General features: G+C 38.8%; 1 protein-coding gene and 1 non-coding gene across 2 annotated transcripts in view; both read right to left on the bottom strand.

The window, feature by feature from the left end:
* LOC119855632 (potassium voltage-gated channel subfamily KQT member 1-like) overlaps positions 1-22875 on the bottom strand; it is a 765296-nt gene that overhangs the window by 157006 nt on the left and 585415 nt on the right. The window lies entirely within an intron of this gene.
* Positions 19705-19840, bottom strand: LOC119850291. Its single transcript, XR_005290816.1, has one exon. It is a non-coding gene; the product is annotated as a small nucleolar RNA SNORA5 (small nucleolar RNA).

Below are 22875 nucleotides of genomic sequence, written 5' to 3'. Positions count from 1 at the left end.
GAAAATCTGTGTTATTTTACCAAGATCTTTCTGTGAAAGTTAGTGCTATTTTGTCTATGTTCTCACAGGAAAACAAGAGAGGACATATAATTTTTTTTACACCATCAATAAGGAAAACTATCCTTCTTTTCATATGAATAAATGAAAAAATGTTTGATTAATTTTGTTAGGGAAATACAAAGTTATCCAGACTATATATAAAATATATTTACAAATATTTATTCTGATTTAATTTTTGCTATGAAACAAGGAATAGTTGGGATTTTTCTTCTGCCATACTATAAAAATATAATGTATTATGGATATGATAGGTGATTTATAAGTCTATATAAGAATTTTTACATAGCATACTACCTAGAATAAAATATTATCTTGCGCGCTCCAAACCTGCCGAGTAGAAAATCCCAGTCTTTTTTTTAGGCAGATATCTCTCGTTTGCTTCTCCATCCTCTGTCTCCCCCAGGACCACGAATTAATCTCAAGTAAACACTTCGGACACACAGAGTGACAACAAGCTACATGCGCAAAAGAGAAAGAAAGAATTTACCCCAAAAAGAACTGGTAATCTCTAGACAGGCATTGAGAAAGTGAGAAAAACTAGCCTATATTCAAGCAAATATAATGAATATTAGAGGCTTTAATAGCCTATAAATCATATATGCACATAGTTTGAAATAACTTGCTCACTAAGTACTCAAAATATTTGGATATATATGTATATCTTCCTTCACTTCTCTCAAAACCCTCTATTTATCCTTTTGTCAGCACTCTCTGATATTTACTGTGAAGGTTCCCGAAACTGACGGAGGGAAGCCAACACAAATATATCCTCCTCAAGATCCACTTGACCCAAGTCCATAAGACGATCACCTGCAAACTCAATCATGTGAAGCATGGATATAGTGCATGAAGTAGAAAGCGGCATGTGCACTAAAATACACAACTGTACATATGTACAGATCAAAAGAAGAAAGACCACACTAACACTTAAGAAAACGAAGAAAAACAGGAGCGAAGGCACTGTACGACTGAGCATGCTGGACTGTAAACAAAAGATGGCGGCCTTCCGGCTATTACCATTACCCATACGAGTATGAGCTTGGCCGGATTGCTTTATGACACTGCTGTCTCTAACCTCCCATTTTTCCCGATTTTATCGGCAGTGAGATTATTTATTTATTTAAATAAGTTATGAAGGCATGGTCAGAATTTTACCAGTAGCAGCTGGCCAACAAAATGCTGCCTTAGGAGACAGATAGCAGACTTACTCATAGAAATACTAATTTTACAAGTGCAAGTATTGTTTTTTTCTCAGCCCTGGTCTCCCGCCTGTCAATAATGAACAATTAGTGAAGAGTAAGGGTATTTGTGTAGCCAGATGTGTATATTTTTGTGCATATTTGAACAAAAAATGTCTATATTTAGAGAGAAACTTCTTTTTCCCATATCTCCTTTATTTATCAACCAATTTTGATAAAATTTTGAAATGGAGTCAGTTTTTTCTTTTTTAGAGGCCCCTTATATTGTGAGGCCCTAAACTGTAGCTTCGTTAGCTTATGCGTTAATCCGGCACTGCTGCTACCCATGTCCCTCACTGACCCACACACAGGTAGGCTCACTTCTGAAGCTCTGCCTGCAATACTTTTGGAAGGTGGTCCTAGACATGAAATCCCCTTGTGATTTTCAATGACAGAGTTGTTCCCAGTGGGAAAAATAATACAGTGCTGATTTGTTCTTAAAGAATTTCGCCCCCCCCCCCCCATTTTCACTTCATTCCAAATCTACCAATAATTCATTAATAATAGTAATGGCCAACTTTTTCAAGCTGGGACATCCAAAACCATATTTCGGCATCTAAATAAAATGTGTTGAGCTCCCAGCTCACATGGATTTCTGCAAGAGCCAGAAGTGCTCAGCTGAAAATCAGGCTCCTTATTTAGATGCCTAACTTCAGACACCCAGGGCTAGGTTTCCAAAGGCTGTCAGCAATGACAATTGTGGTCAGATTTTCAAAAGAGCTCAGCTCCCATTTAGGAATGTAGATTTAAAAAACAACAACAAAAAACATTCAGCACCCAGCAATTCCCATTTGTTTTGTGTGGCAGCTGCTGCGTGCTAAGAACTTGTGAAGACCTGGCCATTTCGCTGAGGGCTAGTCTACACTCGCAATGTTAAAGCGCTGCCATGGCTCCCAGCACTGGTGCACTGTCTACACAGGAGCTTTACAGCACTGAAACTTGCTGCACTCAGGGGAAGGGGGGTGTTTTTTCACACCCCTGTGCGAGAAAGTTGCAGCACTATAAAGTGCCAGTGTAGACAAGCCCTTAGTTCCTAAATGGAAGATGAGCTCTTTGGAAAAAAGTGGCCACTTATTTTGGCACCTAAGTTGGAACTACTGGATGTTGAGCTCTTTGGGAAATCTGGCCCTCCAGCTTGAAAATTTTGACTAACAATAATAATCATACAGTACTTGGCACTTTCATAATGCCACTTCTCCAAGAATTTCAAAGTACGTCACAAGCATCAATTAATTAAACATTGTAACCCGCAGGTGAGAGCAACTGCATGAAATCCTAGTTCTGCTGATGTCAATGGCAAAACTCCCAGTGAATTCAATTGGATCAAGAGTTCACCCATGATATCTATTTTACAGATGAGTAAAATGAGGTACAAAGAGTTTAAGCGACTTGTCCAAGGGCACACAAAAAGTCAGTGGCCGTGTTGTGGCTCCTAGGGCCCGATTCTGATTTCAGTAATAGGGTAACTCAGGAGAAACTCCTTTCACAACATTGGAGTTACATCTATGTATAACTGGGGACATAAGATCATTGCCCCTTATCTTGATCTAACCACTAGACTTGCTCTCTCGTGCCCAAGGCAAAGCAAGAATATGGAGTAATAACTGCTTCAAACTCTAAACATTACTTATACACAATGAACACCAGCAGGAACTGGTCCCTCTCCTATCCACACAAAGATACACATCTTTTCCTTCATAAAGCAAAGCAAACAATATGGAGCCAAACAGCTTCAAACAACAATCATCGTTAACATTAATGAGGAACTGGCAATAACTATTAGCATGAGGCAAGAACTGGTTTATATGGTAAAACTGTGAAATCTTCAAAGGGACAAACATAAAAATTAGTGCCAAGATTTTCAAAAGTAGGTGCCTAGTTAGGCCCCTAAATCCACATTTAGGGCACTTGTCCGATTTTCAAAAGGGGCGAGCACCTAAACAGCTCCCATTCTCTTCAGTGGTGCTGCTGAGTAACTGGTCAGATGCGATCTGCACTAATGGAAGCTTCAGCATGGTTTTTCAAGGCTACCCCAGAAGTAATGCAGTGAATTAGTGCATTGTCAAAACTGCAGGATATAGGGGCATAGCTAGAAAGTGTAGCAAGGGCACCAAATCTGCAGATGGACATAGACAAGGGGGGAAATGATGGATACTACATAGTTAAATTTAAAAAATTGTGATTTTTTTTTCAAACTTTCTCATGGCACATCAGTGATTTCCCCCAAAATATAATGGATAAAAGTCACAGCTTTAACACTGATTATATATAAAATATGGGCAAATAGTCATATACTGTATGGTTTGATCCTATATTAATTTACTTAACCACACGACATGTATGACTGAAAAAATTCTCATAAATGAAATACAACTTTGTAGGGCTGATATTATCTCATGCTTTATTATTCTTCATAAATGGAGATTGTTGTAGCACGCTGACAAGCTCTGACAAGATGAAACGTGTCCATAATAGATACTTTGCTTGGAAAAATTCTGTTTTTTAAATTAAAAGCTACTTATTGTGACAGCATTAGACACCACATTTTTGAAGCAGTGAAGGATAGATTTTCAAGACAGCTCAGCACCAACTTAAGCACCAAAATAAATGCTGAGCACTTTTGAAAACCTGGCCGTAAGTGTAATAATGTGAACTGTTGCAGAATGGGCACTTTTGAAAATCTGGCCCTTGTTCAGGTGCCCAAAATGGGAGCTGAGCTCGTCTGAAAATCTGGCCTCAATTGTGGGTTCTGAGCCCGTGGAAATCTGGTTGGCCCTGAGCAATTTTAGAAATCTAGCTCTCAGTGTGATCATTTACATGTTATTACCCAGAATGCCCTTCCAGCTGAAAGAGACATTTCATAGAGATGGTGGGATATAGAGTTCTGAGAACAAACAAAAAACATATGACCTGTCTGTGGGTGCACTGCAATTCTTTTCTGCTTCCTAACTGTAGCTTTCTAATGTTAGACAGTCCTGAAATGCATATGCTAACACTCAGTAAATTCCACCACACTTTCATTGACCCATGCCATTTCTTTACCTTAAGTCATTTATTGTAATACTCAACTGAGACCTGTACCTATCAGCTGCAATCCAAGCTGGCAAAAGCTTCAGGTGCTACAGTATATTGTGACATGAGGGGTTGTCTCTCCAGTGATGTAGCTTAGAGCAGTGTTTTTTGATACCACAGAGAGAACTTTGTTTGAGAGAGCTCTAACAGTCACACCAATAGATATAGGCATGGGGTATAAGCCTGAGACTGAGGACTACTGTATAAATAATAGTAACAGTCATGCTATATGTTGCGTATAACACCTGGTACTGTAACAGGCCTATTTCCATTTTGTACATGCAAACCAAGCAGGCTGCTGTAATCTGAGAAGAAACATCTGGCTTACTTGCTTCTTTTTTTAAAAAAATATGAAAAAACCTTCAAATGGCCACGGAAATGTCTAATAATTAGCTGCCTTTTAAAAATTAGCAGAGTATCACTTGGTTATGATTAAACTCATTTCAAACCTGTTCCTCAAGAAATGCCAGTATTAAATTCCAAGCAATTCTTAAGGCAAACCCACTTAGCATACAATAATAGAAAAATACATTCGTTCCAGGTGCTGACTCGGCAGAACCTGACATTCGAGTCTGTTTATCCTTTCCACCGTCTCCCTAACCCCTTTGGATTTTGTTATTCTTTAAGCCTCCAGTGTTGTCCTGTCTCTTTCTCTTCCAAGGGATGGTTGGGGAAGGGAGGAGCACTAATGAAAGGAGCATGGAGGAGAGCCACAAGACTAATCCAAATATGGCCTTTGTTTTTCTATTATGCAGCTGGCCCCATGTATCATAAAACAGGTTCTTCCATTACCTCTGTCCCATTCAATGGGAATGCAGAGGCTCAGACATAATTTGTACACTATTTATTACATTTATTCACTTTTTGTTAAGAATTAACATTGTTTGAGTTGTACAAAATGCAAAGGAAGATGAAGTCTTTGCCACAAAGATCTTACAGTCTAAATAGACAGGCAAAGTGTGTGTGCGCGTCCACACACACACACACACACATGCAGATGCTACTGCAAATTGGCCAACATTTTCAAAAGTGATTCAGTTTTTTGGGTGCCCAACCTAAAAGGAGACTATTTTTTCCAAAGTGTGGGTACTTGGAACTTTTTGAAAATCATGCACATTTGAAGTGTCTGAAGCAGGGCATCCCAAAAATGATGCATTCAAAATCACTGGTGACTTATGAAAAACTTGGCGCTAGAGCATCTTTCTTAATTTTAAAATTTTATTTTGAATTTCCATAATAGGTGTTGACAGCACTTTACTGACATAGGTTAATGCTACGGACCTGACAGAAGAAATAGGTTTGGAGTATAGGTGGTTTTTTTAAAGAAAAAGGACAAAAACATTCAATGACATTTTTTGGCTATAAATATTAACTGTTTTTTGACCGATTCTGGTTTTGAGAAGGACTTTGAAGGAAGGGAGACAGGCACTTGGGACTAGAGCTGGGTGAATAACTGATTTTTTGGTTTGCTGGCAGTTCCAAAATAACAAAACAAAAAACAATCAAAACAATTCAGTTCAACCCGAACTGACATTAAAAATTGTGAAAAATTTCAGTGAATTGAAAAAAATTCAACAACTTGTTTTGGGTCAAATGAATGGACCAAAAGTGGATTTTTAAAGGCAGCAATGGCAGAGGCCTCTCTTATAACTCAGTAGTTAGAGCACTAACTTGGGAGGTGGGAAACCCAGGTCCAATTCCCCACTCTGCCTGATGTGGAGAAGGGATTTAAACTGAGGTATTCCACACTGCAGGAAATCACCCTACCCGTCATGCAATGAGATATTCTAGGGCATGACTCTCTGAATTTTTCCCGTTGAAGCAGTTCCATTTTGTTTAAATAATTAAATAGTCACTGGAAAAGGAACTTGGGTCTTCAACATCCTAGCTATGTGATTACAAATTACCATTATGGATGACAATGGGCCAAAGAAAGAGAGTAAGAATACCTTGGTAGTTAGGGTACTGAATCTCCCCACATACAATCTTCCTTTCAATTCAAGGATTAATAATTGTATCAGATTAGAACACCTGCTTTTGATTCATGGTAGATTTTTATTAATAATAAATTTCACACAACTGAAGTCAAATTAGCAAATGTAATTGTATCTTGAAAAAATACTGCACTGCTATCTTGTTAGTTTCATTTAATTTACCTGAATTATGGGCCAAATCCTGCTTACTTCACACATGCAAAAAATTCTTTTTGGTTTCAGTCAGAGTTTTGTGTTGAGCGGAGGTGGCGGCGGGGCAGAATCTGTCTGAAACTGGACAGCAACAATACAAAGCATTTATGTGCTTTAAATCTTCCAAGTGGTGTCCAAATATTTCATATTCACTTTCCCACATTACAAATTTTGGTCTTGTCTATCCTGGAAGACTTTATGGTAACTGGATACTACTGAAATTATCACAAGTGAAGGAAAGGGGGAGGGATTTTTAGTCAGAGCTGCACTCTTTATTTTTTCACATCTTTTAAATTCCAGCGCCAAATGAACATCTGGGAGAAGAGATGTCTTGGGTAAAGACTCAGCACATCTGTCATTTCAGTTAAGAGAACTCTGAGCTTACATCTCTGACACAGGCTAATCAGTCCTCCAAGAAAACCAAGACTCTTCAGAATTGACATCCCAGATATTTCTAAGGTTGCAAAAATATAGAAGGAGAAAGAATACATAAAAGAAAACAAACAAGAAGTCCCAAACCTTTCAATCTTTTTTTCTGTGTAATAACATAAAGAAGGGCACATGGATAATTTTAAAGGAATCATTTGTGGATTACCTATAAGTATTTCACATTGTGAAAAAATCTTTGAGACCACTGAGCTTGGTGATTTATTTACTCTTTTCTCCAGAGAGTTCTCCCCCTAATCCTTTTCTTAGGCTATGTCTTCACTAGAAAAGCAGCAGCAGCACAGCTGCAGTGTACACCACTACAGCAACATGGGCGGTATTCCGGTCACTGTAATTAATCCACCACCATAAGAGGCAGTAGTGAGATCAATGGAAGAATTCTTTCATTGACATAATGCTGTCTACACCATGGTTAGGTCAGCTTTTATTGCAGTTTTCAGAGTAGCAGCCATGTTAGTCTGTATTCGCAAAAAGAAAAGGAGTACTTGTGGCACCTTAGAGACTAACAAATTTATTTGAGCGTAAGCTTTCGTGAGCTACAGCTCACACCCCCCACTGTTCCTCAGATGTTCTTGTTAACTGCTGGAAATAGCCTACCTTGCTTGTCACCATGAAAGGTTTTCCTCCTTCCCCCCACCCCCCGCTGCTGTTGATGGCTCATCTTAAGTGATCACTCTCCTTACAGTGTGTATGATAAAACCCATTGTTTCATGTTCTCTGTATGTGTATATCAATCTCCCCACTGTATTTTCCACCAAATGCATCCGATGAAGTGAGCTGTAGCTCACGAAAGCTTATGCTCAAATAAATTTGTTAGTCTCTAAGGTGCCACAAGTACTCCTTTTCTTTTATTGCAATGTAGATGTACCCTAGGAGACCCAAGTACAAAATACCTTCTTCACATCTGGCAAAGGGGGAATTGGAGCTGGGTCTCCCACATCTCAGGGGAGTGCTCTAGCCAGTGGGTTAAAAGACCACCGCCTGAATTTTTCATACCCCTGAGCAACATAGAGGCATTGGCCTAACTTTTTAGCATAGACCTGGCCAGAGCTTACACACAGAGATGTAGTTACCATAATAATATGAATGTACTTTAACAGATCCTCTGTCTGGGAGCCATGTCAAATGCACCTATTACTTCTCAAGGCAGACAACAGCAATATTTTCAAACCTGGATGCCTAAATTAGGCTCCAAAATTCATATTTAGCCCCCTAAATAAACAGCTTGATTTTCAAAAGTGAGCAACCAGCAGCTCCCATTGACTTCAGAAACTCAGGTCTGGTTATTTAAATGCTTGAATAGGAAATTGGAAGGCTAACTTCAGGTACCTAGTTCTGAAAATCTTGGTGGCCAGTGAACCACATTCACTAACATGGGAGACACAATGTAATAAAAATCCCAAATAAATTGAAAAAAAAAATAACCAGAGTTATGTTCCCACCTACCATCACCAGAAAATTAATACCTGGCCCATGACATACATTTGACTTCGCTTATATTTTGGCCTATTATTTCTGAATTAATTTGGCTATCTAAGCCTACTTCTTGCCTATCTAGAAGCCATGTGAATGGAAAATAACTGATCTGTGATACTATTTTGCCCATCCCTGATTATCTCATCAAGAAGCTCCACACCCAACCTGCATTGAGACAGGAAGCACAAATTCATGACCACATAGGATAAAGAGGGTGCCCCAACAAAGCCACAATGCTAGCAAGGACTCTAAATTTAAGCTTGCCATAAAAACTTTGAAAACGATGACATACACAGATGGAGAAACTACAGGGAATGAAACACCTTAATTTTCAAAAACCACAATCATCCACCCAGCACTTTTAGAGCTTTGAGCTCTGAGGCATGAATTAACCACAGGCAATGTTTTTAACCTACCAAACACAAGCATTCATTCTTTCATATTTGGCAACCGCCTAAAATGGGATGTGTGTGTCTCAAAAAAACAAACTGGACCCTGGACGTTTCTATTTCTGTTTTTAAAAAAATATTCACAGTCAACTGAGTCATACACCTGCTTTACATGCAAGTCCAAGATTCTCAAAAGTGATTTCAACGCCTCCGTTTTGGGGTACACAACCTGGGACACCTTAATAGGGGGCTGATTTTCAGAAAGTCCTGAGCACCAGCCTTTTGAAAATCAGTCTCTTTTAACAAGTCTCATTTTGGGCACCCAAAATTGAGGCATCCAAAATTACTATTGTGCATCAAAATCTTCGCCTAGGTCAGCAATTTCAAAATTCTAGCATGTTGGTCAAGTTCCACAGAAAGGTGCTGACATTGTCCCGAACTGCAACCATAATTAACTTAAAAAGAAAAGGAGTACTTGTGGCACCTTAGAGACCATTGCATTGCATCCGATGAAGCGAGCTGTAGCTCACAAAAGCTTATGTTCAAATAAATTTGTTAGTCTCTAAGGTGCCACAAGTACTCCTTTTCTTTTTGCGAATACAGACTAACATGGCTGCTACTCTGAAACCTGTCATAATTAAATTAAATTACTACATCATTCATTATTATTTGTATGTTAATTAGTCAATTGTTTTTAATTAAGTGTTCTTAAAGCATGCCTTTTGTTTTAGTAATTCAACCTGGAGGATACAGAATGCAGTATTAAATAGTTTCTGAACTGTAATGTTACACAAATAGCCAAAACCAATGCCAGTGGAAAACTGTTTAATACATCAAATTTAGATCTTTCTTGCATTGCTGAAGCTTTGACTAGTATTTCTTCTGCAGGGCTTATGTTAACTGCACGTGTGTTGGAGAACTTCGTGTTTTAGTTAAAGTGAAGCGTAAAGGTTTGTTGAAAATAAAATATTAAGCCTGCTCATGCTCTCACTGAAATCAGTTTAATCCTTGCCTTTATTAGTATCAGCATTGCATTCTTTGTTTACATTCTTCCCAAAAAGGGGAAGGAGTATATGGAAATTAATATTGGAGAGACGGAAATCAAAGCAAATGCGAATAAAGTTCTTTGCATGGCCAAAATATAATGTTCAATCACTTATAAGTTATTTGTACTGCGTATTATGGCTGGATTTATACACCCACCACCCACTAAAAATCACACGGAGGGTATGAAAATTGAGGCTTGAAAGAGAATGTTTTATTTTTTAGCAACACGGGGTCCCTCCATCTGTCACTTGGACAGTGTAACCAAGAACTCTGCATTTCCAATCCATTCCAATCTGAAGATGGTAACAATTGGTTCAAACTGTGTTCAAATACAAAGCTAAAATATTTTCTAACTCTCTATACATCCGACAAATGACCCTTTCGGTTTGGTCTGGGAGAATGGAGCTGAGGGCTTGTCTACACTTACAGTGGTACAGCTGTAGCACCTATTGAAGATGCTACCTACGCTGACAGGGCAGTTTCTCCCATCAGCATAGGTTTTCCACCTCCCTAAGAGGTGATAGCTATATCAATGGGAGAAGCCCTCCAGTCAACCTTGCGCTGTCTACACTGGGGGTTAGGTCAGTATAACTATGTTGGTCAGGTATGAGCGACATAGTTATACCGACATAAGTTCCTCATGTAGACCAGGCCTGAGCCATTTCAAGACATTTCTGTTGCCCCCTGTAGCATTTTAGAGGGGAGGCAAAAGCATCTGCTGGTAAATGATATTGAATACCACAGAGACGTCGAGCAGGATGAACAAGGCTATACCGGTTAGCTGCAGGTGGAACTGGATGCTTTTTGCTACCATGGCTGTTTGGCCATATAGTAACATTGAGGCATTTCTGTTCAATCCTGCATCATCATGGAGACAGATCAGGGATATTTGGTGATCAACAGCATCAAATTCTGCAGAGAGGTCCAGAGGGATGAGTGTGGATGTACTTTCCTTGTCTATGGACGGGGAGGTCATCCGCTAGAGCAATCTCTGCTGCTTCAGCACCATGCCCTGTCCTGAAACCTGACAGAGAATCTAGGACACTGGCAGGTGGCCATGGGGAGCCAGTCTTTTTAAACAAAAGGGAGATATACAAATACACGTACAAACCCATACAAATGTTCTCAGTGGAATCTTATACACAAGTTTTCTTTTACTAAAAACATCTTTTTATTATTCACCTTTAATTATGGGAAAGTTCTCATTTCTATGACCTCAGTAAAAACGCCTATTCCAGGAGCAAAGCACTGGCTCCTCTATAGTGGTAATGGGTGGGTGAATCTTATATGTTATCCTCACAATACATTGTTCTTTCCATGTGCAGTTTGTGAGGGCGGGAGCCCCGATGTAGTTATTAAGAGGCTTGTCTGCAGACATAAGGGCAATAATCTGACTGGAGCCAGTCAGTCCGTGACCTTAAGTGCACCATTTAAAAACCAAGCCTTGCCCTCATTCTTACTCCACCCTCTGCAAAACAAATCACACCACTCTAGTTTCATAACTATTTAAGGCTATACTACACATTTTTGTAAGAATGCTGTCATCAGCTGTGCAGATACTATTGCCCAGGATGGAATTAGATACTGTATGGCAGCTTTAAGAGATATAAAATCTCTCTTCTGGGTTTTCTTTTAGTCTTACCTTGAGTCACCTCTCATTCCTTTTTAAACTACCACATTCATAGTTTGATGGCACCGCTGAATGATTTTGCACAAAACATCTGATGTATGTGCAGTCAACTCAAACAATTAGCTCTTTTATGTCATGTCTTTTTCTGCAATTTTATACAATGTTTACTATCGTACTGTATGTATTGGAATATGTAACATACAGATACACCACAAAGAGAGAGATGTTAAAAAAAGCAAACAAACAAGCAAAAAACCCCATAATTGTTACATAAACCAATAACTGTTTTTTAAAAAAGATTCCAAATTACTTTATCCTATCCCTGATTGTGTTAAAAAATATCATCTTGGAATAGATTAGACAAGATATATCCAAAATCCAACAGATAGGGGGTTTAAAGAGAAAGAGTGAGAGATAGAAAAATACCACAGAAAAGACAGCTAGAAAGATACAGAGAAAGAAAAACTCTGCCCAAAATTTGGCATATATGGTTTGAGAATTTTCACTGTTAGGTTTTATGTCATGTTTTGGCTTGGGGTGGGGAGAGGGGAAGGAAGGGAGGGAGTTAATTCTGGGCAGTACAGAGAGGCCATAAACCAGCTTAACTGGCCATATAATGTTTCTTTCAAAGTGGAGGAAACCTAGATGGGGCAGAACCAGCATCAACCCTGCCCAGGGGATGCGACTGGGCACAAGGGGGTATAAAATGGAGCACTGCCTCTCTCTGTCTATTCCTGGCTGATGGAACAAACCCTTGGGGTTCTTGGCAGCTGGATGCAAATTCAAACACCACATGTACAAGTCAGAAGCCTAGGGCTGAAGAGGAGAGTTGAGTGCATAATTGATTTTTTGGTTTTGCGGCTGAAACAAAAAATCTGGAAGAAAAAAAAAAGTTGTTTCATTTCAAACCAAAACTGATTTTTTAGGACGGTTTCTGCCAAAACAAAAAATTGAATAAAAATATCTTTTGTGTTGAGCAAAACATTAGAAAATGTCAATTTGAAATGAAATGCCAAAACTCTTGTTTTGAAAATATCAAAGAGTTGGGTTTTTTTATCCAAAACTATTCACCAAATTTGACCTGAATTCACAAATAGTTTCGCTTTCCCAAAAAGTACATTTTTCAGTGAATTTGGTATTTTCCAAAAAAATTTTTCCCAGCTCTACTAAGGAGTCATAAAAATGACTCAAAGCCACCTTTGCTGCTTCCACTCCCTCTGGATGCTGTGCCAAGCAGAGCTCAGCCAGACCAGAAAATCAGGGCCATTACATCACAATAAATTGCACAACAAATGTGAGAAGTAACATATGAAACTAAAGCAGTTTCCACCTTTATTGTTTTTGGATTGAATACAAGTGATCGAAATGCTGCCCTCTGAAGGTATATCCCTACACTGTGCCAGCTGACTCAGGCTCGTGGGGCTCAGGCTGTGGGGCTATTTAATTGCAGTGTAGACTTCTAGGTTCAAGCTGCAGCCTGACTCTGGGACCCTCCCAGGCTGCAGGACCCTAGAGTCTGGGCACCAGCCTGGAAGTCTACACAGCAATTAAACAGCCTGGAAGTCTACACAGCAATTAAACAGCCCACAGCCCGAGCTCAGCGAGCCCAAGTCACTTGGTACGGGCCAGCCGCAGGCATCTAATTGCAGTGTAGATATACCCAAAGAGAAGATACCTATGTGCCTTTCCTGCTGCCATTGGCAGGCATGGTATGTGAGTATCTCAGAGCTGAATTTGGCCCAAGAAATTTATGCACATTTTTTCTGTTTATACATCTGATGATCAGACACATGGGGCAGCCCAAGCAACTGTGGAACAAGGAAACTGGATGCAACTTCCATGTGGTTGGCATTACAGGAAGGAAATAGATTCTTTCATCTGTCACTTTCTAGATTTAAAATGGGTATTTTTGTTTATAAAATTAAAAAATATTTTAAAAGATTTTCTTAATCTGGAATATTGAAAACCTACTCTAAATACAATTTCTTTTTCAGGCCCAATCTTGCAGTCCTACACAGGCAAACTTCTACTAAGTCAACTAACTTGCCTAAGTAAGAATCAAAGGACTGGCCCTGTATCCAGAATCTGCAAATAGAAACTTACTATTTTATTCAGCAACCAGCCTTCAGTTTATCTCAATGGAATTCCCACATGCTTCTCCCATGTGCTGCTATTGTGAATCGATGCAAGTTCTATTAACTTTTAAAGTGCCAATTAATGTAATCCTAAAAAGCCATTTGTTTTCATCTCTCTGCCATCAGGGAAAAAAGCAGCACTCCTCCTTTCAGCAGCTCATTAAATCTTATGAAAATATGTGCCTGCAAAATAGGTAAATTAACCCCAGAAATCCATTTTGACAGTGTCTACCCCTGCCAGATTCGCTCTCATTTTCCCATGAAAATAGTAAGCCACTGAAATAGAGAGTGTAGTCAGGAAAAACCCTCACAATTGACTTCATTAGTTTGTATAAAAGGAACCCGATTCTCATTTCACTTACACCAGTGTCACTCCGGGGACTTTACTGGACATACTCCTGATTTACACTGATATAAAAGTGAGAGCAGAATAAGGCCCAAGATCTGTCTGACATTCAGGCAATATGTTTCTGTTTGGTCTGCATAAAATGTGACAAACGTTTCCCGTGATCCCACTCTTTCTTATATCAATATATATAAATACTAGAAAGGTTCATCATAAAAACAACTTGTGCTTCTCTACTGAACAAAAATTGAGTAAGAACAGAAGAAACATTGGCCTCCAAAGCAGCAGTTCTGATAAAAGTTAATTAAAATTCAGATAGAATAGATGAATAGAATAGATGGAATCTCCATCCTTAGAGGTTTTTAAGGCCCAAGTTGACAAAGCCCTGGCTGGGATGATTTAGTTGGGGTTGGTCCTGCTTTGAGAAGGGGGTTGGACTAGATGACCTCCTGAGGTCTCTTCCAACCCTAATTTTCCATGATTCTATGACTGCCATATTCCTTCCTGTGTGATGCTTGCAGCCTGTATTTTCTATTATGAGTGCACCATATGCACATGCACAAAGAGGGTAAGTTATATCTGTAAGGAAATGGGGATGTGTGGGCATTGTTAATATGATAAACAAAAAGAAAATAAAAAGAAATTGCAATGTGACTTTTCTTAAATGGATCCCCATCCTTTGTTCAGACTTAAAGCAGAGCTAGTTTTGAGGTAGCCAACCTCATTTTATCGTTACAGATACTAATGTCAAGGCTTTTCAAAGCAACCACAACCTACCTTCCTACAAGATCTCTGCCACAATCAACAGAACCTTTTGCTTTATTTATTTCCATTTGTGAATACACTTCATAACTAGTTATTTGTTTTGATGGCTTTTCCCCTCCTTCTCCTCCCGACATCCCTCATCCTCATTTTCTTAAGATAAATTTTATTGCTGCAGATCATTGATGTTACAAATGGCATCTCCTTTAACAACAACTAAATAGGTGTCAGAAACTTTAGCAAATTGAGCAGGAGTTTGAAGCCAGCTCAGATAAGTTATGATCAAAATTATGCTGCTGCTTGTTCAGTGTTGTGTGTAAAATGGATTGGTGGCCTCCATCCAGGAACCATTCCTGTTCTTTGAGGACAGCTGTCCACATCATGGAAGCCACCATCCACACTGGACCTGTTACAATGCCAACCTGTCCAATTTTATTCCTTTCACTCTGTGTGTGCATGCATTTAAACTGAATTTTCTCCATTAATCTATAATACCACTAATCAGCAAATATCATTAATGCCCAGACAGTTTCTCATTGTGAACCTTTGCACTTGCATGGTAAAGAAACTCTGCCTAGGAAGGTGTTACCCCATGAAAAAAAATTCTAGTGAAGCATACATTTTTCAGAGAACACATGTGTCTTAAGAGCCCAATTTCTTTTGGCTTTCAGTGGGATTTAGGAGACTAAGTCACTGAGGTGCATCTAAAAATGTTACCCAGAACCAATAGTCAATATGGAGTTGATAACAGAAAGAAAAAGAAATAGTAAATTGCATATATTTCTATTACTCCAAATAGAAGGGAGGCAGTTTTAGTCAAAATCTAATATATCCTTTGACATAACACTAAGGAATCCTTTGTAAACTGTGCCAATGCCCTGATCACAGAAGATGAGAGACCATAATTGAGGGAAGTCCTCTGCAAGCTCCTAGGACAATGCTACACAGGCTGCAGAATAAAAACTCCGGAGCTGGGTCACATACATGTCACCCTATGGGAAGGCTCAGAGAGCAGTCAGAGGGAACAATTTATCTGTTCTGAGAGCTGTACAGTCCCATAACTGCTTTTTCCTCTGTTCCCCCAAATATATCTAGGGTTATAGCCCAAATCGCACCATCTTTTCTTAAGCAGTTCATATTTCAAGCTGTTCTATCTGCTGGGTCTAATTCATAAAGCTCTTTCCTTGTGGCTGCTGCTCAAGGGCGTAGCATGGTGACTAGAAACTCGAGAAAGCAGCTCGGGCTTACCATGCTGGTTAAACCTCAAGTTTAACTGCATCTGGTTGCTGAGACACACTTAGCTTTTTTACTTGTAAATAGATATTGGCTGCTCAAACAGAAGTTGCAGGGAAGTTCCAGAAGCCCAGTGACAATTTCATTTGATGAGAGACAGCAGCTAGCTGCAAAGGAGATTAGCAAGTTACCACCGTTGAGAATTCACTGACCAGCTCTTTCTGGGTGAAGATTACAAAGCTTTACTGACAGTCCCAGTAAGCTAAACAAACTATGATTGCTTAACCATCCAGTTGTAGCTTTCCCAAAGCCTTCTGGAGCCAATTTACAACCAGATTCTTTTAGCTGTAACAAGCAGCGGGGAGGGATAAAAACTCATTTAGTACTGATTTCAGCCAGGAAAACTAAGCTTAGGAGCAGCTATGTAATATATCAAATAGGATCTCCACTCAGTTCTAATTAGGCTGAAAGAAAAAAAAAAGTAGTCGACAAACTTGTTTTATTTAAATACAATGAGATACTACTGCCCTTGTTAGTGAGCCTCCTGTAATTTTTGCTTTCAGAATGTATACATTAAGTTTATGCATTTGGGTGATGTGCTTGTTACTTCAAATGTTTTATGAATCCAATCTCAGCTAGTGATTTCTACTTCATAAGTACAGTATTTGCACATGAATGCTGATATATATTGATAATGCGATCCAAGGTGAAGTGTCCTGTTTCTGACATAAACATAGTTCTTTTTTCTCCTAAAATGGCGGAATTGAAACTCCAGACTAAAAGGTTAATTTTGAAATACTTTTTTCAAGTGAATTTTTTTCATGTCCAAATTACTTTTTAAAATTTATTTGAATGGACATTTTATTTTTGTAAAAAAATCAAGGCAAGGTGTTTCATAAACTTCCACTTCTTTCCATTTGTCTGTTTATTCACCTATCATGTTTTGTCCAGATCTTAGATTGGGCAAAACATGCTGCAAGGGCTATCATTGTGTTAATTGTTAGTACAGTGCCTAGTCATGGAGTGCACAATTGAAATAACTGGTAGGAAACAAAATGGCACAAAAGGTATCAACTGTAAAGCTAACCAGTTTATAAAAAAATGAGATCAAATAAAAAGCATCCATAAGGTTACTTAAAACTTGCCGGGTGTAAACTCACAAGAGAGGCAAGAGAAGACAGAAAGCCAGTACATATTATTCACAAGGGGAAAGAAATCTGTTGTTCAAACAGATAAGTACTTAAATATCATCTCTTCCCTCCAAACAACGAGGAAAAGATTAGTTTAAGTAAAATTACTAATAATTTGCCAGTTACTATTGAACTACAATAGCTAGAAAGTAAACATAAAAGAAAAAAAAATCTAGAAAGCAAGGAAATATTAATTTATAGCCCATATCACATCCTTGGCCCCAATACTGTGATCTTGGTTTCAGCAATGGCACAAAAGATTGCCTGCACAAATCTGATTGCACAATTGGGCCCCCAGAATGATGTTATAGTCAGAAAAGTGGGTATGTGACAGAAACCCTTGTGTTTCTTTTGATGGTATGAGAGGGGCCCATATTAATTCTAAACTCCTGGATTTCAGCACCTGTTAAGCCCCTCCAATTGTAAACATAAACTTCAGAATGTGTTCACACACCCCCCCTTTTTTTTTTAACACTGTTGTGCTGATAAATGAGATGGGACATTTCAGTCCTCATCTTACGCCAATCTTTCCCTACCCTGTAATTAAATAAATTAATAATTTTAAACGAGCACATTTCTGAGACAACATCTGACGAAAAGAAATCCCCATTACCAGATTGACATTTATATAACAAATTACCAACCCTTGCAGAATTCTGGTCTGGGCTTGTCTGGGGATAGCTAGCAGGCAGAAGGGCCAGTCTGTCCAAAAGTTAATGTACAGCACTAGACAATTTACATTACAATGTGAACTGCCTTTTGTAAGGAATGTATATTCTTTTTCCTCTCTGAGGGTGAGGGAGAAGGGGCTAAACCAGATTTCTTGATAACCTTGATAAAGTCCTGGAAATTCACCAGGATTTTGGGTTTGCGGATTTTTTTTTAATCTTTCCCTTCTTGGTGCTTTGTGCCAGGGCTACCATCCTACAGGCTGAGGAGGGGACTCTCTTTCTTTTGGCTGGAGGGGACTCTCTTCAGAGCCCAGCAGCACTTCCCATTAATCAACAGAAGAGATGTGAGGCAAACTTTCTCCACCCCTCACTGATTCAGCATACTTCTTCCTGCCAGTCTTTGTCTGACTAGTAGCAGGGATCAGCCAGCTAGGTCTGCCTCATGTCACTGTCATGTACAAATGTTGTAATAAATTAGACAATACAAATTGAAATTCATGAATCAGAGAATCACAGAGGATTAGGGTTGGAAGAGACCTCAGAAGGTCATCTAGTCCAACCCCCTGCTCAAAGGAGGACCAACCCCAACTAAATCATCCCAGTCAGGGCTTTATCAATTTGGGCCTTAAAAACCTCTAAGGATGGAGATTCCAGCACCTCCCTAGATAACCCATTCCAGTGCTTCACCACCCTCCTAGTGAAATAGTGTTCAGTAATATCCAATCTAGACCTCCCCCACTGCAACTTGAGACCATTGCTCCTTGTTCTGTCATCTACCACCATGAGAACATCCTAGTTCCATCCTCTTTGGAACCCTCTTTCAGGTAGATGATTGGTTGCCATAATCATCAAAGGAAGACATTTCCTCTCAGCCACTTCTTCTTGCCTGGAAAAACACAAACAGTAATCCTCTCCTATAATTCAATTGCACTAAAGCACTTAACCATTTAATAGGAAAGGCATTGAAAGACCCTTTTTATCCTTGGCCCACCTAAAGCAAATAGCAAAGGATATAATAGTTACCATGACCTAGGTGACAGACAGGTAAGTATTTAAATATCTTCTTGTTACAAACCATGAAACCACACTAAATGTTGGCAGTATTTTTGCTCAATACACATCTTTGGTTCACTGAAAAGATTGGCTTGATTTATGGTTTCACACCAGATCAGGAAACACTCAGTTCCTCTTAAATTTGAGGGGAAAAAAGATAAACTTCATTGGTTTTGACCAGAGCCTGTCAAATTTTTTCCAGTGGAATAGTTTTCCCTTAGTTTCCAATAGTTGGTGGAATTAGATAGATTGCATCTAAATTTTTTATGGAAAACAGGCAGCTGCCTGCCTGATTTCTGGCTGGTAGGCAGGATGAGTTCCCATCCTCCCCAGCTGCTCCTGGGCAGCTTGCTGGCTGGCTCTGTGCCTGGAATTTTTTGAAAATTTCCATTCTGCTTCTCCCAAAATGGGTTTTTTTGAAAATTTCCATGCCATTTCTAACTTTTTGTTCTGATTTGGAACATACACACACACATGCACACAGAGCGAGAAAAACAAAATTGTCCATCGAACAGAAATTAGTGTTGCAGCTCAGCTCTAGTTTTGAGGTCAACCAAAGTTCCAAAACTCAAAGTGAAACTCAGGGTGTTGGAACCCCATACAGATCAAAGCAGAAGCAAAGGAACACTCAGCTCTGTTCCAGTTCCACCTAACTCTGATTATCTAAGGAATGTGTGGATTTTTTGTTGGACATGAGTATTAGGGACACTACCCTAATCTTCAAGGATCAGAACTTAAATCAGGTTAAAAACGTTAAATAAATACTTGAAAAACTCTGGACCAAATTTATCCCTGTAGCTCCACTGAAGTCAACAGAGTCAAGACCCAGGGTTAGTTTGGCCTTCTGTATTTACCAAAACCTGTATCGTACACAGTTCCAGGCTTTGAATTTTGAATGAGAGACTTAAATGAAATGAATATCTGGAGCTTGTCTCTGAATTCCCAGCACTGTGCGACACAGAACTGCAGCTTGCTCCAATACTGAATAGGCTGAGGAAACCGATGACATAATTTCACCATCAATGTGGGAGTTCATGAACCTTGACAGAAATAAAATATTTTCTTTGGGTGCCAATTTTGTTGACTGGGTTTCATTATTGGGGCAGTATCTCAATTTCAAACAGGAGGTGCAGTTAAAAGTTGGAAGGTTCCCAATAGCTACCTCTGTTCAGTGGAGCTATAAGCTTCCAGTTATATGAACACATCTTGATTGTCACCAGGAGGATCCCAATCTGTGACAAACTTGTCTCACCACAGATGCCAAGACTGAATGGGCCATGGAAACTATACCAAAGGATTTTAAATGTTAGGGTTTGTATCATGTCATAAAATTTCCCACATACACAGTGAGCGTGTGAGTATAAACATATAAACAGAGCTGTGCAAATAACTGATTTTTTTGGTTCGGTCGCCAAACCGAAAAAAAAAAAAAGTTGTTTCAAGTCAACCAGAAATATTTTGGCAAACTGAAAAAGTGAAAAAAGGTTGTATAGGATTGAAATAAAATGTTTTGCTTAGTTTTTGTGTTGAAGGAAATGTTTCATTTGAGCCTAAGCAAAAATATTTTTTTAAATGTCATTTTGTTTTTGAGATTATTTTACCTTTTAAAAAAATTAAATGAACTAAATTTCAAAATGAAAAGTCATTTCAAATTGAAATGTTTCATTTAGAAAATGTCAAAACAAAGTATGTTTTTCCTCCCTCCCACCCCCGAAACAATTCAGCAAATTTGACACAAATTCAAAAAGTGTTTTGGCCAACTTGCCTCTGCATTTTTTGGTGAAAACTATTTTGCCCATCTGTGTATATAAAGAAGTACTTCAGACATTTGAAACCTGAAGACAAGCTTTCACACATACACACTTTTTTCAGGTTCTAAATGTCACACTTTGTTGCTGGTTTCTATCACACCCATGTCTTGGTCTCAGAATATACTGCAAAAACAAAATGAAAATGCATTTAAAAATAAAAGTCCTTCAGATATGGTGTTTTTTTCAATTATTATTTTACTGTCACCTTCTGGATCAACTTCCCTCCATATGAATTGCAAAAATAAAAAGTTAGTAAAGACTCTCTCATGTGACTGAGTTAATTTAAAACTTGCTGACATTCAGTGTTTAATATCCAGAAATAGTCCTGTGCAAAGCAGACCAGCAGAGAAATTGTCTACAATTGATCTTCAGGCCTTTGAAAGCATCATCAAATGTCACTTCTTACAAGAAGCACAGTAACTACAGTGAGATAAGCAATATTTTCCATTAGCTGCAGATAACTGTTGCACCCTCTCATGTCTCTTATAAACTCCTTCTGCAGTGAAATAAATAAATAATATCACTCCTGGAATACTTCATTTTTAATAATAAGGTTTCATTGCTGAGTAAAGCTTCTTTCTTTCTTTCTTTCTTTCTTTCTTTCTTTCTTTCTTTCTTTCTTTCTTTCTTTCTTTCTTTCTTTCTTTCTTTCTCCCCTCTCCCCACCCCAAGCGAAAGGATAAAACATCACAGCTTTGATTAGTTCCTTTGCCAGCAAGCGAGCCTGACTCTTTAATGTAGCTGCTCTGCTCCTTAGCTTTGTTTTCATTATTATTTGCATTCTGCTGCAGATGACTAAAAGATAGTCAAAAGATCAAAGGTTTCCTTTGATGGTTTATATCAAGGATCCCTGCTGTATTAAAAAGGATCTCAGGTCAGGACATTCTTGTTCACATGCAGATCTGAACAAGGGGCTGAACGCAGTGATCAAACTGGATGAAGGCTGAACACATCCATCAAAGGGCTGACTACACTGAACCAAACAGAAGAGGAAGTTCTACTTCCATAGCCATGACATTAACTAGCGACAGATGTCTCACTGTGGCTTCTTCTTTGATGTGCCAGGACTAGGAAGGACAAGAGAACCTGGAAACGGTACACATTCTGAATTACTCTAGAACTTTAAAATATATATCTATACATGGGAAAAGCAACTTCTAAAATTTTATTGTTTTCATGGGATCACAGCATAGGCAAGTCTTGTGTTACCAAACCACATATCTGTGTTCATAAATAATATATAGTACTTACCATGTGCATCTCACCTTGAAAATATTTACAACCATCAATAAACTAATCAGCACAGCATTGCTATGAAATAAAGCACTATCAGTCGCAGCTTGGAAACAGGGAAACTGTTACAGAGTGCAAGGCCTAGTCTATGCTAGGAAAGTTTGCCAGCATAGCTATACTTTTAGTTTACACATAGGCTAGGTCTATACTTAAACTTTTGCTGGCATATGAATGATGGTTAGAAGTACGATTTTTCATCACATTTTTGTACCAGCAAAAGCTCCAGTGTAGATGGCAGCTTACAGCAGCAAGAGAGTGCTTTCGCTGGTATAGCCTATACCAGTTTCCTGAGCAAAATAAATTATACTGGCAAAAGTACTCTTATCTACATAGGGCTTTTGCTGTCATAAAAATGCAAAAAAATAAAAATAAAAATAAAAAAATCTCACCCCTCACTGACATTAATGTACCTGCATAAGTTTTAAGTGGATTCCTGGTCTAATGGTAATTTGTTAAACGTATAAATCACTCACAACTCCCATTATCTTCCTCACCTCAAAGAATCAGGCTCTCAGTAACTTGCTCAAGGCCAGTGTCAGAGCCAGGATTAGAACTCAAGCCTGGATTCCCTGAACACAAGCCTGGATTCCCGGCCCCAGGGCCTGTGCTTAAACTACACTACTGTCTCTTAGGTCATCCAACATAGAACATTAGCTACACCACATGCTGTCTGCCTTTTGTCCATGTTGCAGCTGGCATCCAACTAGAAACAATATCTCTGAAATGGTTCGTTTGATTGTTACCTTCTATTCTCACACTAAAACTCAGTTATGGTGGTTATATTTTTTTTCAGATCCATGCACTGAGCAGGCCAGTAACTGGAAGAAAGGACAGGC

This window comes from Dermochelys coriacea, chromosome 1 (genome assembly GCF_009764565.3).
Source record: "Dermochelys coriacea isolate rDerCor1 chromosome 1, rDerCor1.pri.v4, whole genome shotgun sequence".
Taxonomy (NCBI): Eukaryota; Metazoa; Chordata; order Testudines; family Dermochelyidae; genus Dermochelys; species Dermochelys coriacea.
The sequence above is the reverse complement of the archived record's forward strand: the minus strand, read 5'-3'. Positions and strand labels throughout refer to the sequence as shown.